At 28.8% G+C, this 17,977-nt stretch overlaps 1 protein-coding gene across 1 annotated transcript in view; it reads left to right on the top strand.

Moving 5' to 3' along the window:
• The window catches only part of LOC142319924 (cytochrome P450 4C1-like), a 167,582-nt gene that overhangs the window by 92,205 nt on the left and 57,400 nt on the right, over nt 1–17,977 (top strand). The window lies entirely within an intron of this gene.

Raw genomic sequence — 17,977 nt, 5'->3', positions numbered from 1 at the left:
TAAATAATTTTTAGACGAAATGAATAGAACTATTTATACGTTTGTGGTTATGTTGAAGTCGATTTCATCTTGTAAAAATATTTATCTGATTTAGAATTTGAGAATTTACTCGTTTCAACAATTTTTGCAGAAGTCTTTTATTTCAAATCATATTAGAACACGTGAGGTGGGATTTTGTTAAGTCAATTATTTCATAGTTTAGGCTAAGAAATATAATTGTATTAAAATTAGTTGTAATTAAATTGTATTAAAATTCAGATCTACTAATTATTTAAAATTTACTGGTCACCACTAAAATTTTAAAGCGCAGAATTATCGGAGTTTTGCAAATATTTTTACCATGTTTCAACAAAATACCTTAATCCATATCATAAATATGAATTTCTGTTTAAAACTTTGTTTAGTAAGTTTGATATGGGATTCTGTTTCTTCCTGAGAATGGCACATCGTTATTAACTTTATTCGGATTTGAATGTTAGATCGTGGATACCGCAGTTTTTTGGTGGTTGGGTTTCAATTAACCACATGTCTCACAGGAGTAGCCGACCTGAGTTTATTCAAGACAAAAAATTTAACGGTACAATTACATTACACTGATAAGAGTCGCTAATAACTTTAATTACCGATGACACTTTAAATAAAAGTATTAAAAAAATCTCATGTGGACACTACATGACTTCCTTGTACGCCTGTTAAATTACATATAGATACCCGTTTTTTAAAATGAAAAGTACAGAAAATTTTATTTCTTTAACAACTTCTAATATTTTTTTTTATTGTTGTTATTGAATATCGTAAAAAATTTTTACAATCAGAGATTAATAATCATTAATAAATCAATATGTATTTAAATTAAAAAAAAATTAAGAAAAAGAGATAAAGTCGGATTTGGATCGATGTTCTTTACCCTTGTAAGATCCAAATACTTCATTAATTAAAATTTTATTTGGCTATAACTCTGGAACCAATGAAAATAAGTACTACTTATGTATGGTATACCGCTGAAAAGCTCTCAATGAGGGCTTATTACTGCAGTTAAGAAAAAGTTCAAAATCTAAATTTTTGGGGGTTTTGGACTTTTCTGGACACTTTTGGTTCAGTCGATTGCAATCAAAAGGGGAGATGCACAACTATATGTTACAACAGTCCTAAATACAAAAGTTCAACATCCTACCCCGAATCCTTTTTGAGTTATGCGAGAGACATACGTACATACGTACGTACAGGCGTCATGCCGAGACTAGTAAAAATAGATTCAGGCATAGTCAAAATGGATATTTCCGTTGAAATTTGAAAACCGAAATTTTTCGCGATCATAATACTTCCGTTATTTCGTACAAGGAAGTAAAACATGTTGTTCTTTTCACGGAAAGTGAAAGTATATTAATTTTATGAAAATATGTCAAATTTATTTCAGCCGGATAAATCTAAATTGTGATTTTGTTATAAATGAACACTTTTTTTTATGATTGTATTCATTTTAGTAAAATTCCTGAAAATAGGTGAAGTGAGTTTTGAAATATTTATAGAAAAAATCTCATAAAGAAATGAAATTTTGGTTTTTATTAATAATTCAGAATATATCCGAATCGGAATCACAGAATACAAATTTATGAGAAGATCTGAGAACCTTTCTCAGGATATTTGTAATTGTTAACTTCGTAAGGTGCATAACAATTTGTTATTTTATCTGTTTTCTCGGATAACGTTAACAAAACTATGTACATGTGTTAGCCGTTACATATAGACTATAGAAATAATCTAAGAAACTTCTTTTTTAAAGTCGGTTTAACAATTTTTTAAGGTGTTCATCAGTAATCTTCCATTATATTTTTTCTAAAAAAAAATATAAATGAAATAAATTATTTTTTAGGCTGTTTATTATTATTTTTTAATGTATTTCATTCTGATGGAAAATAAATTAATAAAATAATGAAAATATCACTGAATATTACACTTAACTGGGTAAATTTTTATTTATTAAAAAGATTATTTTAATTTCAAGCAGGGTATTTTGCAAGTAATTAATATTAAAATAACTATTCTCATTTTTCAAATTTAAAAAAATAAAAATAGTATTCATTTCAAAAAATAAACGTTTAATTTATTATGTTACTTAAACATAGTTTAAAAGTAAATTTTATTATTCAAGGAAATTTCCTGCAATTTACATAATTTAGATAGCGTATCCATGTTGTATAAAAAAAGAAAAGATAAATAATCGTTTATGAAAAAACTGAGTAGTTAATTAGTTCAACAACAAATTAAAAATATAACCATCCATTAATAGCAAGAAGACAAATTTTTTTTCAAAGCTACTTATTTTTTAAAAATTCAACAAAAAAAGTTTTGTTTTACTGTTAGTAAATTAAATACTATTTTTATGACTAATGTAAAATAGTTCTTTGAAAAAAAAAGTATATTTTGTTATCTTGGAGAACCCGTTTTCAAAGTATTCTCTCTCCATTGAATTAAACTATAAGTTAACGCCGGCGTTCCAACTTTTCTTTACCTTCAAAGATATGAGATACATAATATTACAACGTAGAGATAGATGATAGGTGGTGATAATTGATAGGTTCAAGTGCGGTTGGAATGTTATCGAAACGGAGATCAAAGAGTTCCCTCTGAAAATCACTAAAATAATGAACTAATTGATTTTATGTTCTATCTCAAAAACTCAATAAAAAGATTTACAAAATTATTAAAATAAAATTAAACACGGTTACATTTTAAGATAAATAACGTTTTATAAGTGTCAGAACTTAATAAATTTTGTACACATTAAAAGAAAAATAACGCCTTATTTACATAAACTAGTTTAAAAAAAAGGCAGAAGTCATTAGCTCAAAACGAGTACAGCTGAAAAATTTAATAAAATTTGACCTACTTTTAACAAAACTATAACTATAGTTTTTTTTTTCTTTAAAAACATAAGGTGCTACAACAATAGCACCTGCGTTTGAAACATTACTTCCTTATCTACTGTTTAGACAATTAATTTTTATTGATAAATAAATATTATGATGCGGAATTTCCATACTTGATGTTTTAAGTGTCATCCATTAAAATATATGTACTTAATAATGACGTATACAAGAATTTTCTAAAAAAATCACTAATGTGTAAATGATTCACTATAGTGTTTGTATCATTGTACAGAATTAATTTGTAAAATGTCAGATTTATTTATTTATTTATTTAAAAAAAAAACATTAATCAATCAACATTGTTTTGTTTTTCTCCAACGCGTCTTCCAGCTACTGCCGGATCTGGCTGTGTGTGTATATATATATATATATACACACACACACACACGTATGTGTGTATGACGTATAATAATGACGTATACAAGAATTTTCTAAGAAAAATCACTAATGTGTAAATGATTCACAATAGTGTTTGTATCATTGTACAGAATTAATTTGTAAAATGTCAGATTTATTTATTTATTTTTTTAAAAAAAACATTAATCAATCAACATTGTTTTGTTTTTCTCCAACGCGTCTTCCAGCTACTGCCGGATCTGGTTGTGTGTGTGTGTGTGTGTGTGTGTGTGTGTGTGTGTGTGTGTGTGTGTGTGTGTATGTGTATATATATATATATATATATATATTATACGTATATATATACAGGGTCATTCACGGGAACCGGATGTTTTTAAAATAATCATAAAAAATTGAATATTTACTTTAAAAAAATATTATTGGTACTGAAACACTTGTTAAATCAAAGCATTTGTTACTTACTCGTGAACGAAAAATTATGTCCGGCATAAAATGGACATCACTTCCATTTTGGGAAATACATTGTTGTATTCTCTTGTATTTTCTTCAAAAAAATATGGTCCAATAACACCGACCTTTCCTATTGCACACCAGACAGTCACCTTTGGGCTATGAAGTGGTCTGTCGTGAAGCTGATGTGGGTTTCTTTCTGCCCGATACCGGCAATTCTGTTTGTTGACGAAGCCATTCGGATGAAAATGGGCTTCGTCACTTATTAACAATAACAAATTTTCATTTTCTTCAAAAATGGTAAGCATTTGTCGACAAAATTGTAATTGCTGCGTGAAATCTTGCTCGTTTAACTACTGCACGACGGCTATCTTGTAAGGATGGAAATGCAGGTCTGTATGCAGAATTCGTCTTACCGTACTTGTGCTCATTTGAAGCGCTGCTGAATGCTTCTGAATAGAACGGCGTGGGCTTCTGACAATGGTTTCCCTTACTCGTTCGATGTTCTCTGGAGTGCTAGCAGTTCGTCGGGGACCCGGTGGTTTTTTCTTCAATATTGAACCGCTTGTTTGAAGGTTGTTTACCCTCTACCGAAAGAACTGTAACATTTCTCGCATCTATTCTTATTTTCCTGTTTAGCCTCCGGTAACTACCGTTTAGATAATTTTTCAGAGGATGAATGAGGATGATATGTATGAGTGTAAATAAAGTGTAGTCTTGTACATTCTCAGTTCGACCATTCCTGAGATGTGTGGTTAATTGAAACCCAACCACCAAAGAACACCGGTATCCACGACCTAGTATTCAAATCCGTGTAAAAGTAACTGGCTTTACTAAGAATTGAACGCTGGAACTCTCGACTTCCAAATCAGCTGATTTGGGAAGACGCGTTTACCACTAGACTAACCCGGTGGGTTGAAGGTTGTTTACCCATCGCAATATTGTGTTACGAGAAGGGACACTTGCATTACGATGGATATTAAACTGAACAGCAGTTACGGATTCGTCATTTCGAACAAAACTGTCATACGCGTACAGGCGTTGGTCTAGCGTCCACGGCTCCATCTCAACGACTAAAATGTAAATGCTATGAACAAAGGAAACGTCAGACACCAGCCACGTGCCCCTCCCACCACGAACGCCCGAGTACAACCCACTTCAAAAACATTCGGTGCCCGTGAATGACCCTCTATGTGTGTGTGTGTGTGTGTGTGTGTGTGTGTGTGTATGTGTAGGAAAATCCAATTACTGCTACCGGCTTGCCAGGTCTGACGTAGCTGCAGTGTAAGTGTAAATGTACCAGTAAACATGTAGTCTGGAACAGACTCAGGTAGACACTCTTGAGACTAATTTTCATTATCAACAGTAGTAAACATTAATTTTCTTCAAAAGATAAAAAGTAGCAAGTTATAAAATCTAAATTGAAGAATGCTCATTTATGAAATACAACACAAATAATAAAAAAATAAATCTCTAATATTAATACTGAATAATTGTTTTATTTTGATATAATTTATGTACTATTGCAGAAGAAAATTACAATTTCGATATATTAAAGTAGCTTTAAAAATATATCTTTTCTACTCTACAAGTTCTGTCATACATATGTATGAGATTGTATAATGAGTAACGGCAAAAGAACTAACATCCGCAGGATAATACTTGTTTCCAAAAATAGTAATCCATTTTCTTTCTTTTTTTTTTTGAAAGAAAAAGCACTTTATTTACAAAAACTTTCAGGACATATAATAAATTTTAGATTTTCGTCGAGAAAAACAAATATTAGTGTGCACTTAAATTATTTAAATTCGTTTAGTTTTATATTTAATTAGATAAATAATGATTGGTTAGTTTAAAATTTAATCTGTATAGTAAATCGATTATTTTTAAATGTTTTAATCTGATAATGACAAGGTGATATGAGGGAAATGATTGCCAACGGATTTTAATGCGTTTCTAAATTTTACGCACATTTTTGGTGTTTTTTTAATTTTATTTTTTATCATAGTAATTTTTAATCTAAGATTTTAATTAAATGTATCGGTATTAACATATAATGGGTCACGCTTAAGCATTCCTTCTTAAAATATAAAAATCTCTTTTGTTTAGATGAAATAAAATTCCCCGAAGTGTCAGAAAATAAATCTTAAAATCCAGAGGGACCTTAAGCTATAATTTTTTTGTTGTTGAGAAAAAGCGGGCATCAACACGTTTGGTCGTTAGTCCAGTGCGAATTGGTAGCGTATGAAAAGATGCCATGCCTGTCCGGGATTCGAACTCGGGACTTCCGCACGAAATGCCGAGATTTTAATTTTGGTAGAATAATCGAAATTTGTTGCCAAATAGACAAAACAACTGAGACAGTGAGAAGAAATGATATTTCATTCCACATTCTAGGGAATATTTTTAAGATCGGACACGTTTCTTCTTTAAAAAAAGGTTACGTAGAAACTACCTCTATTGATCTTAATTTTTTTTACTGAATGTGATTAAGGTGAATTTATCCTTTTTAGCAGCTTGAGTAGATTACATTTCCTTACAAGTATTGTCGTACACCTATGAAATTCAAATGTAAAAAGTGAGTATACAATAAATAAACATTAATTAGGTGGTTTTAATTTTTATAGAAGCCACAGAGTTAATACTAATTTTTACTTCCTTGGACGAAGTAAAGAAAGTATTGTGATCGCGAAAAATTTCGGTTTTAAGATTTCAACGGAAATATCCATTTTGATTAACCCTGAATCCATTTTGATTACTTTTGGTGTAACGTCTGAACGTTCGTACGTATACATCTTGCATAACTCAAAAACTATTAGCCGTAGGATGTTGAAATTTTGGATTTAGGACCGTTGTAACATCTAGTTGTGCACCTTCCCTTTTGATTGTAATCGACTGAACCAAAAGTGTCCAAAAAAGCCCAAAATCCAAAAATCTGGATTTTGGACTTTTTCTTAACTGCAATAATAAGCCGTCATTGAGAGTTTTTCAACGATACATCGTAAGTTATTTTCATTGGTTCCAGAGTTACAGCCAAATAAAATTTTAATTAATGAAATATTTGGATCTTACAAGGCGAAGGCACATCGGTTCAAATCAAACTTCATCTCCTTTTTTTAACGTTTTTTAATTTAAATATATTGATTTATTAATAATTATTAACCTCTAATTGTAAAAAAAAATTTACAATAAATAATAACAATAAAAAAATAAATAAAAGATATCAGAAATAAAATTTTATGTACTTTTCATTTTAAAAAAAAAATGTGTATATGTAATTTAATAAGCCTACAAGGAAGTCTTGTAGTGTACATATCAATTTTTTTTTTAAATTAGAAAATTTATTGTTAAATTAAATTGGAAGAAACTGTTGGAAAGGTAGAATTTTGTAATGTTTGTATTTTATCCAAAGCTTAGTCACCACTACATTCTACAGTTTTAAGTAGTCTAGAAGGACGACCAGTTTCCTTCTCATCGGAAACAATAACCAAGTAATTTCTGAGTAATAATCAGTTTTTATGATTTTTATTAAAAAACAATTTATACTCATTTTCCTTTGAAATAGAAAAATCGATTGAAACAATATGTTATAGTAGTCACAATGAAAGATGACGCTTGTATTTAAACTATTGTATTTCAGTTAAAAAAAATTGGGCAATAAAAATGAAGATATTGTCGGAAACTGCAATTATTTTTGCGCTAACTGGATTTGGCCAATTTTAGTTACGGTAATTCGTTTGAAAATTAGGATTGTAGAAAGCGGGAAACTCACGATTTTTTGCACTTGTTTTGAGAACAACTTCGAATTAATTACTGTAAAATCAAAACCGATCGAGATAAAAATTTTCAAATTTTGAATATAGATTAAAGGATTGTTTCTCAATAATTATAATTAAGATTTAGCACAAATATACTACTATTGAAACATACAGGTCATTTTAAGTAAAACTATCACATTTCGGTTAACATTAGGTGTAAAAAAAGAAATTTATCAGGCATTAATTTTGTATAATTCATATTTGCAGAGTTTAAATTAATAAATATTCGCGTTTTATGGTGAGCACAGTTTACAGGATTATAAAAATCGATTTAAGAAAATGGAAATATAATTATGATGGACTGATGAAGTCATCTCAGCGAGCGGTACAGTCTCAACTATGTAATACCTACTGTTTTTGTTCTATTCTTGAATCCTTTACATCAGTTCATGTGTTTATCAGTATTCATATTAATTAATTATATTATACATAAATAAATATATTATTACAATTATTTGTGCATTTCAAGTCGTGCATGAAATGAAAAAGGGGCCTTATTTTAAGCTTATAAAAAAGTGGTAAATAATTAATCAAAATAATGAAATTGTTAAGAAATATGATTGTTTTTAATCGTTGTCAAAAATTAGAAAATTTTTATCTCAAACGGCCCAAAAATAATTTCAGTTTCCAAAGATATCTTTATTTTTATTGTGCGATTTTTTTTAAACTCAGATACAGTAGTTTAAACACAAGTGCTATCTTTCATGTAACCACTATATTAAGCGAGTAAAGAAATTTATAATTCTATACATTTGAAATTTGTGGATATATTTGGTGACTGTGCGTTACAAAGAAAAAAATCCCTTTCGGCACGTCGGAAGGCGGTGGTAGGTTTCACCGGTGCTAAGTAGGTGATAAAAAAGACTTCCACCTTAAAGTTAAGAAAAACTTCAAATTTACTCAATACGACAATGGTTGGATGTGAAAAACGTTTCACATGTTTAGCATACGATAAGCCACATCTTCTTATAATTCCAGCAACATTTTGGTCAGCTCTTTCCGTAAGGGTTGGTCATATCAAAAATTGTTACAGACAAAATTTTTAGGTAATGTTTAGGGGACTAACGATCACTTTAGACCGATTCGTTACTCTACCTATTAAGGGAGATGTAATTTTTTTATCTTCAGGAACCCCATTTTTTCCATCCCCTGGGCCATTGGTTGGTAATATCAAAAAAGTTTACTTAGATAGGTTTTAGGCCCTTATCGAAAGAAGAGAAGGAACTTTAAACGAATTTGATATTTTGTTTTTTCGAAAAACCTCCTCATTTCCACCCTCGTGGTCCGATTTTTCCCATTAACGAACTCAACTGAGATTTTGGATCGTTATATTTTATGTATCAATTTGAAAGTGATTGGCGCAAAATTAAAGTAGTTATCGTGTCCACAAGAAAATGAAATATATATATATATAAATGTATACATAAACTTTTGAACTAACGGTGGTTTTGGGGTCTGGGGGATGTGAAACGCGAAGATTGACGAAATTTTCCGGAAGTCGAATATGATATCCATTACAATAGGTAGCTTTCTTATGAAATATTCCTAAAATGAGATTCACACATACATACAAAAAATTAATAAACAATTTTAAACTCAAACATTCTGATAACTTTCACATTATTTATAAACTAAATATTAAAATATTAAGTTAATTAGTTTTTTTTATAGGGGCATCAATTCAGTTTTTAATTTATTTTGCAATTAACAAAGTTATTTCCTTGTTTTTAAATTTCTATCAGTTAAATAATCGTAATTTTAATAATTATAAGTGTCACTAATTACATTTTAACCGTAAAGAAATAGAAAATCTAAAATGAAAAAACTGTGAAAGGAGATACGATAGTAATTTAAATAATAGTACATTTTTTAAAAGCGGAATTAATTTACTGAATAGAAGGTAATATTCATAAATCATTATTTCTTGATAAAAATCATTAACTTGTTTAAAGTTCATTATTTGTCTTTGTCTTATGACTGATGCATCTGAAGTACCTGGAATATTAACGACTGGTGTCTGTTTTGTTTCGAATTCCTTTTTTTGAAAGTAATGATGGTAAGTATCCGGTACTTGTGAATAAAATGAAAGTGTCACTTAAAGAATTGAGTATCACTTGCATTTCAGTGGTCTTAGATTGCTGTTATGCAACAGCGTATTCGATTCAGTGAAGAAAGCAATAGGAAACTACTTCATACTTTTATCTTCTTAGTAAGCGTACATTGAATTGAATACTTGTTCTAGATATGATAATATCTAGCAATACTGATTGTTATTTATTAGTACCGTTGTAATAAATTCTCTAGAAGTTTGTAATTATTGTAAGTATCAAGTAAAAATTATTTTGAAAGAAATGGGTTAATCCGGTACGATTGAGTGACTTCATTTGACGGAGGCTAATCAAACAAGACATCAATGGAGTTTCATATTAGATGTAATGTGAAAATTTATTAAGTACCAGAAAATTAAATTATTATTTTCTTTTTTTTAACTATAAAATCTAAGTGAATTATTATTACATGACTAATATGTTCAGTAAGATTTGCTGAACATTTATTTAAAAAAAAATCTTTTTAACGAAAAAAACGAGGAAAGATAAGCGGTAGTATTGAGAAGATAAACTACTAGGTTGAGGATAAACTACTAGGTTATAATTTATTCACATTCTTTTTTAATTTACCTATAGAAGAAACAGAAAAGAATAACTAACTGAAAAGAATCTGAGGTTGAAAAAATAATTCAGAGATAACAAGAAAATTTTATTTCTGACGAAAACGAAATTTAATATGAAAAGGGCAGGATAATGATAATTAGAAGAAAATAATAAACAGAAGTTGCAGAATTTTGTTAAATTAGTAAAATTATAAACAATGAATATATTAAAAACGGACTGAAAAAATAAGTGTATGCCAAATAACAGAAATCTGATGTGAACATTGTATGACTTCCTTGTACGCCTATTAAATTACATATGCACATTTTAAAAGCACATAAATGTTTATTTCTCTAAATACTTCTGATTTTTTTCATATTTTTTTTATTGTTATTATTGAATTATTATTTATTGTAAAATATTTTACAATTAGAGGTTAATAATTATTAATAAAACAATATATTTAAATTAAAAAAAAAAAAAAATTAAAAAAGCAAATGAAGTCGGATTCGAACAGATTTGCCTTCCCCTTATAAGATCCAAATATTTCATTAATTAAACTTTTATTTGGCTGTAACTCTGGAACCAATGAAAATAAGTAACAACTTATGATCGTTGAAAAAGCACTCAATAAAGGGTTATTACTGCAGTTAAGAAAAGCCCAAAATCCAAATTTTTGGGATTTTGAGCTAATTTGGACACTTATGGTTCAGCCGATTATAATCAAAAGGAAAGGTGCACAACTAGATGATACAACAGTCCTAAATACAAAATTTCAACATTCTATGGCTAATCGTTTTTGAGTTACGCGAGTTACATACGTACGTACATACGTCACGCCGAAACTAGTCAAAATGGATATTTCCGTTGAAATCAAAAACCGGAATTTTTCGCTATCGCAATATTTCCTTTACTTTGTACAAGGAAGTAAAAACATTAGTAATTAGAAAAAAAATTCTTAAAATATCTTTATGGGAAATAGTGCGTTATGGGAAGCAAGATATAAATAGCTGAGATGCCATAAATAGGTGTATAGAGTTATTTACTTCGCGATATTTTTGGTGTGCATAATCGGCTAAACAAAAACAAAATTCATCGTTAGATTAAAAAATTCAAAAAGAATTTTTTCTACTTGTTGAAAAATCAATTCATATAAGAAATTCAAAGTCAAAATAATATTTTTGCTGTAAGTATAGGTATTCGTGAAAATCGGAATTTATCATTTTCACATCGTTCTTAAGAACTGGGCCTTTCTTCAACAACAATAACAACATGGCAAATTTTTGTCAAGATCTTGGTCTACACCATATAAGATACAAATAAATCGAGGATTAAACTCACATAACCATTATATGCGTAGATATTTTGCTGATAGGATTCTAGACCAGCTCAAATTTTCATTAAAAAAAATAATTTTTACAGATGAGGCTCATTTGATCTTGATAGCTTTGTAAACAAACAAAATTTCCGTATTTGGGATGATTCCAACCCTCAAATGATTTAATGGCGATCATTATATCCAAAAAAAATTACTGTTTGTGTAGATTATGGGCTAGTGACATGATTGGAACATTTTAATTTTTTTTTTGAAAATGAGCAAGGAGATGTTACAACAGTAAATGGTGAACGCTATCAAGTTATGATTTGTAATCTTTTGTTTGAAAATATGGAAAATTTTGATTTGAATGAGATGTGGTTTCAACAGGATGGTGCCACATGCTATGCAGATTGTGAAACAATTCAGTTATTGCATCACGCGTTTGGTGATTCCATAATTTCACGAAATCGTAATTTCAATTGGCCACCAAGATCGTATAATTTGATTCCCTTGATATTTTTATCTATAAGTCTATGGCAACAAACACTAATGATAGATAACTTGAAAGCAAATATCAGTCGCATTATTAGTGCAATTCAAGCTCTTTTTTTTCCTGTTTAGCCTCCGGTAACTACCGTTCAGATAATACTTCAGAGGATGAATGAGGATGATATGTATGAGTGTAAATGATGTGTGTAGTCTTGTACATTCTCAGTTCAACCATTCCTGAGATGTGTGGTTAATTGAAACCCAACCACCAAAGAACACCGGTATCCACGATCTAGTATTTAAATTCGTGTAAAAATAACTGGCTTTACTAGGACTTGAACGTTGTAACTCTCGACTTTCCAAATCAGCTGATTTGGGAAGACGCGTTAACCACTAGACCAACACGATGGGTGATTGAATTCAAGCTAATTTGTGCGAAAGCCACGTAAAGGTTTGTTGATAGACATGGCTATGTCAAACAACGCTGTGGAGGCCATATGAATGATATTGTCTTTCGAACTTAATTTAATATTATAAGCTTTAAAATAAAAATAAAATTTGGTTGACATTATTCATACTTTTTGTTTTATTGCAATTTTACTTTCTGCATTGAAAGTGAAAGACCCTTTATAAGCACTATAGATTTATATTTACATACTACGTACTTATAAACACAAGCTGGTTTGATTAGAATGAATGTAAATTATAATTTATAAATTTGACTTCTACAGTAATTTTAGATTTGAATAGGTTATAACATTTAGCTTAATAGTTTACTAACTATTTAGCTACGTTTACTAAAAAATATAAATGATTTTTATTTTCATAAGTTTGCAATATAGAAAGTTTTGTTTATTGCAATAATTTTATATCTAAAATAACAGAATCAGGAATTAATCGCTGAAGACGTAATAAAGCTTAATATCTCATTAAGTTTAATTTAATGGAAGAAAATAATTTTCTTACTACTTTTCAAGTACTCGAAACTTTTTTTTTTTACTATGCTTTTATGAACTATAGTTTTTTCTTAATATTTTCTTTTCCAGTCGGTCTGAGAGTCATAATTTCAAGAATTGTGGTTACGTATTTAAAAGCTGCGGTAATACAGAAATTTATAATACTTGCGGTTGCACGTTACATGTGTGTGTAAAACACATGCAGAAGAATGATTAAAAGAAGATGTCCTTCACGATCATTTTACGTTCATATGTTTTATTGTGAATTAAATGTAAAGCTATTCCCTATATTTTTATTATTATTATTTTAATTTCAGTTTATTCTTGAAACCAATGTGATTGATTATCTGTTAAAATGCTAGAGTGATTTATTTAATTTATACTTCAAAATTATGATATTATAATATCAGAAAAAACTCACCAAGAATGAATGCTTCTATCAGAAGTTCGCCATAATTATGTCTGGGAAGCTTGGACGCGTAAAGATCTATAAGAATCATAGATTGCTACTTTTTTTGATGTGAGATGGCCAACTTCTTCTTTTTCCTGTTTAGCCTCCGGTAATTACCTTTCAGATAATAATTCAGATGATGAATGAGGATGATATGTAAGAGTGTAAATGAAGTGTAGCCTTGTACAGTCTCAGTTCGACCATTCCTGAGATGTGTGGTTAACTGAAAGCCAACCACCAAAGAACACCGTTATCCAAGATCTAGTATTCAAATCCGTGTAAAAATAACTGACTTTACTAGTGCTTGAACGCTAGAACTCTTGACTTCCTAATCAGCTGATTTGGGAAGACGCGTTCACCACTAGACCAACCCGGTGGGTTGAGATGGCTAACTTAGGAACACGCAAACATCACTTGTTTCTAGCTTCTGTTCTCTTCTTCCATGCGATTCTCACCCTTTCATCATCAGGCTTCGCTTTATCTCATCAATACATTTTCTTCTAGTCCTTCCTTTTTCTGCACACACAAGAATTTTGATATTGAAAACTATTCTCAGAGTAATCTATATTGCAAGTCTTCTTTTTTTAAGCCTAACCTTTGGAGGTTTTTTTCCATCTGCTTCTAATAATTTGATTTGCTTTTCGTATTTTGCAGCTTGTCAAAGATTTGGTTATTTAATCTATTTGAGTCCATCCTGATCATATGTCTCAAGAAATTTAACCTTGTTTTCCTTATTGTTTTTTCTAGATCTTCTTGATTTGATAAATTTTCTTCTTGGATTTCACTCTATCCTCCTACTGTTATCTTTTGAACAATCGATTTTCTTTAGTAAGGTTCTTTCGATCCTGAACAATTTTTCGAAGTCGGGTCAGTGTAATGTTTTAGTTCCATATAAGATTACTGGTCGTACTACAGTTGTATAATGTCTTAATCTCTCTACAATTTTTATGTATTTATTTTTTACTTCCTTGTACGAAGTAAAGGAAGCATTGTGATCGCGAAAAATTTCGGTTTTCAAATTTCAACGGAAATATCCATTTTGACCATCTCTGAATTCATTTTGACTAGTTTCGGCGTGATGTCTGTACGTATGTATCTCGCATAACTCAAAAACTATTAGCCGAAGGATGTTGAAATGTTGGATTTAGGACTGCTGTAACATATAGCTGTTCACCTCCCCCTCTGATTGCAATCGACTGGATCAAAAGTGACAAAAAACACAAAATCCCAAAATATTGGATTTTGGGCTTTTTTGACACTTTTGGTTCAGTCGATTGCAATTAAAAGGGGAGATGCACAACTAGATGTTACAGCTGTCCTAAATCAAAAATTTCAACATCCTTCGGCTAATAGTTTTTGAGTTATGCGAGATACATACGTACAGACATCACGCCGAAACTAGTCAAAATGCATTCACGGATGGTCAAAATGGATATTTCCGATGAAATCTGAAAACTGAAATTTTTTGCGATTACAATTCTTCGTTTACTTCGTACAAGGAAATAAATATATTAGAAGTTATTAATGAAATAAAATTTTATGAACTTTTCATTTTAAATAAATATGTATATGTAATTCAGTAGTCGTAAAAGGAAGTCATGTGGTGTCCACGTCAGATTTTTTGTTTAATAATTTGCATTAAAAATATATTACCTTTATTTATGTATTATTTTTTGACTACAAATATTTTGGACTGAAACATAGGTATTATTTTATACAGCTAATTACAGCAGATGATGCAGACCACATATATCGAAACAATTAATATGTCTTTATACATCTTCAAATATAAACTGCAAAAAGCCTTTCATTTAAGGATATCTCAATAAATAAACAAATTTAGAAACAAATTCCAAAGGGAATATTTTTTTTAAAGTAAATATTTTTATTTAAAATCCGTAACCCATTAAAAATAAACTGGATTTATTAATTTCCTACAAAGATTAGTTTTTTATAACATGAAATTTGATGAAACATCAATCGATATTAAATTTTTGCTGAAGTAGATCAAAACTTCTATAAAAAGTGTAACTTAATCATTAATGAGTTAATTATTAAATGAAGCTTCAATCATCTGATAACACTTCATGTCGATTTTTATATTTGTACCCCAAATTTATGAAAATCTGTTCTTTTATACAGAAAATTTAAAAAAATGTTCCTTGGATAAAAAAACTGTATCGAATATTCAAAGTATGCATTAAATTCAAATGGAATGAAAGGAAATTATTAATAATTTTTCTAATGAGAGAAAATGATCCGTTATTGATGTAAAAAAGAGAATAATTTGATGGCTGGCCAAAAAATAATCGAAGCAATATTCAGTTGCATCAACTGAATATGAATGGTCTTACTACCATTTTAGTTATAGCTGAGTAACTTTTAATAAAATTCTACATAATGAAATTATACGATTAATTTTATATGTTTCCCAAGTATGTAGTTAAATTAAAAGGGAATACGTGAATAAAATAATAAGTCGCTATCTGAATAAATTAGTCCACCATGTAAATATTCTACATCTTCTCACTTTCAACAATGAACGAGTGGATTAAATTATAAATATAGTAAAACAGAATGGGGGTATCTCACTTAATCAACAATTAAGATAGTAGTATTTCTTAGAATAAAAAATATAAATATCATTTGTATGTATTTTTATTTAGCGAGTTACAAATTCTACCAAAAATTACATGTTAAATAAAAACATTAATTATAATTAAAAATTTTATTTTTATTTTTTTTAAAGTGTTTAAATGTTTCTCAAAATTATGTTATTTAAAAAAATAAAATAAGTAAATTTAATAACACCAATTTTATAAGAAATAGTTATTAAGTTATAGATACAATAAATCATATAAAGTAATTCTATGTAGCCTACTACAAATAAATTAATTAGCTAATTATGAAATTGATTTTAAAGGATTTCAATAGATACAAGAAAACATAGCATTTTTAGAAGATAATTGAAAACTTTATCAAGGCGAATTTATTGTAATGTAATATGTAAACAGTGTTTTACTGTTCATATTCTTGAAACATTTAACAACTGATAACACTAAATACAGCACGTGAAAAATATTTAAATTCTTTAAACGAAAAAATTATTAGTTAATGTCGGTTAATATTTTTGGTACGTTTAACCAAGCAGAAAATAATTACGTCAAAAGATATTTTTATTTTTATTTCATGCTTTTTTTCAACTTACGAGTTAAAGACACTTACAGTTAAATAAAAAGGTAAATACATCCCAGATGATTTTCAAAATCGAAGGTTAAGAGGTTCAAATCGTGGTAAAAGTAAGTTGCTTTTTACACGCATTTGAATTATATTACAGTGATATCGGTGTACTTCGGTGAATACAAATTGCAACGAACACAAAAATCATCTGATTTAGATATAAATAATGGGTATCATTTCTAATATTGGAGACTAATTCTTCAGGTTATAATATAGAATAAAACTGCATATAAATATTGTTTTGGTTGCTAAAGAACTAAAAGTAAAAACCTATTTTTCAGTTTAATATTAATGCAATTAAAAAAAAAATATATATAAAAAATAAAAATTATATATGTGCATGTATGTAATTTGCACATGTACATACATACATTAATTATATACGTATTTAAAAATAATTTAAAATTTAAAATTTAAAAATTAATTTAAAATTTTATAATTTAATTTAATACTATGACTAAAATTAGAAAGAAAAAAAAATTAAAAATACATTTTTTAAAACATTCTTTTCTTTAAAAAAAAGAATAAAAGCAAAAAAAAATTGTAATAAATTTTCACTCCGCCACGAAGATCGGCGGAGTAGAAAATAAATAAACCAATTTATTTTTAAATTGGTCAGAACAATTTAATTTTGATTGGATTTAGTTACAGGAGTTCTAATTTGATAGAAGTTAAGTAATATAACTGGTCAAATAGTTAATTTTATTTACTGATTTCGAAGTCAAGAGTTCTAAGGTTCAAATCTTAGTAAAGACAGTTACTTTTATACGGAATTGAATACTAGATCTTGATACCGGTGTTTTTGTGATTGGGTTTCAATTAACCACACATCTCAGGAGTGGTCAACCTGAGACTGTACAAGACTACACTTCATTTACATTCATACATTTCATCCTCTGAAATAATACCTTACGGTGATTCCGGAGGCTAAACAGAAAAAGAGAGGGAGATGGTCTGAATGATTTCATATATAATTGATCACTGTAATGGATTAATTCTTTTTTTTTAGCTGTAATAAAATCTTGGCCGATTCTACTTTCACATAGATCTATTATTTTTCTATTATATAAGAAAAGGTTACAATTTAACTATTCTACAGATGCCTTCTCTTCCTTTTTATCTGTGCTGTCATTTTTTATTCATTCTTTACACTAGATTAGCTAACTTTCACGAGTTCACACTAACTCGAACAAACTGCTGGATAATATAATTCTAACGAAAACTTATTCTAAATTTAAAAAAAATAAAACACAAAAAATGAAATTGTAAATTTAATAATTGTCAGATACTTTTTTTAACAAGATCTATTTAATTAGC

This window comes from Lycorma delicatula, chromosome 2, assembly GCF_047948215.1.
Source record: "Lycorma delicatula isolate Av1 chromosome 2, ASM4794821v1, whole genome shotgun sequence".
Taxonomy (NCBI): Eukaryota; Metazoa; Arthropoda; class Insecta; order Hemiptera; family Fulgoridae; genus Lycorma; species Lycorma delicatula.
This window is presented reverse-complemented; position numbering and strand designations above follow the sequence as displayed.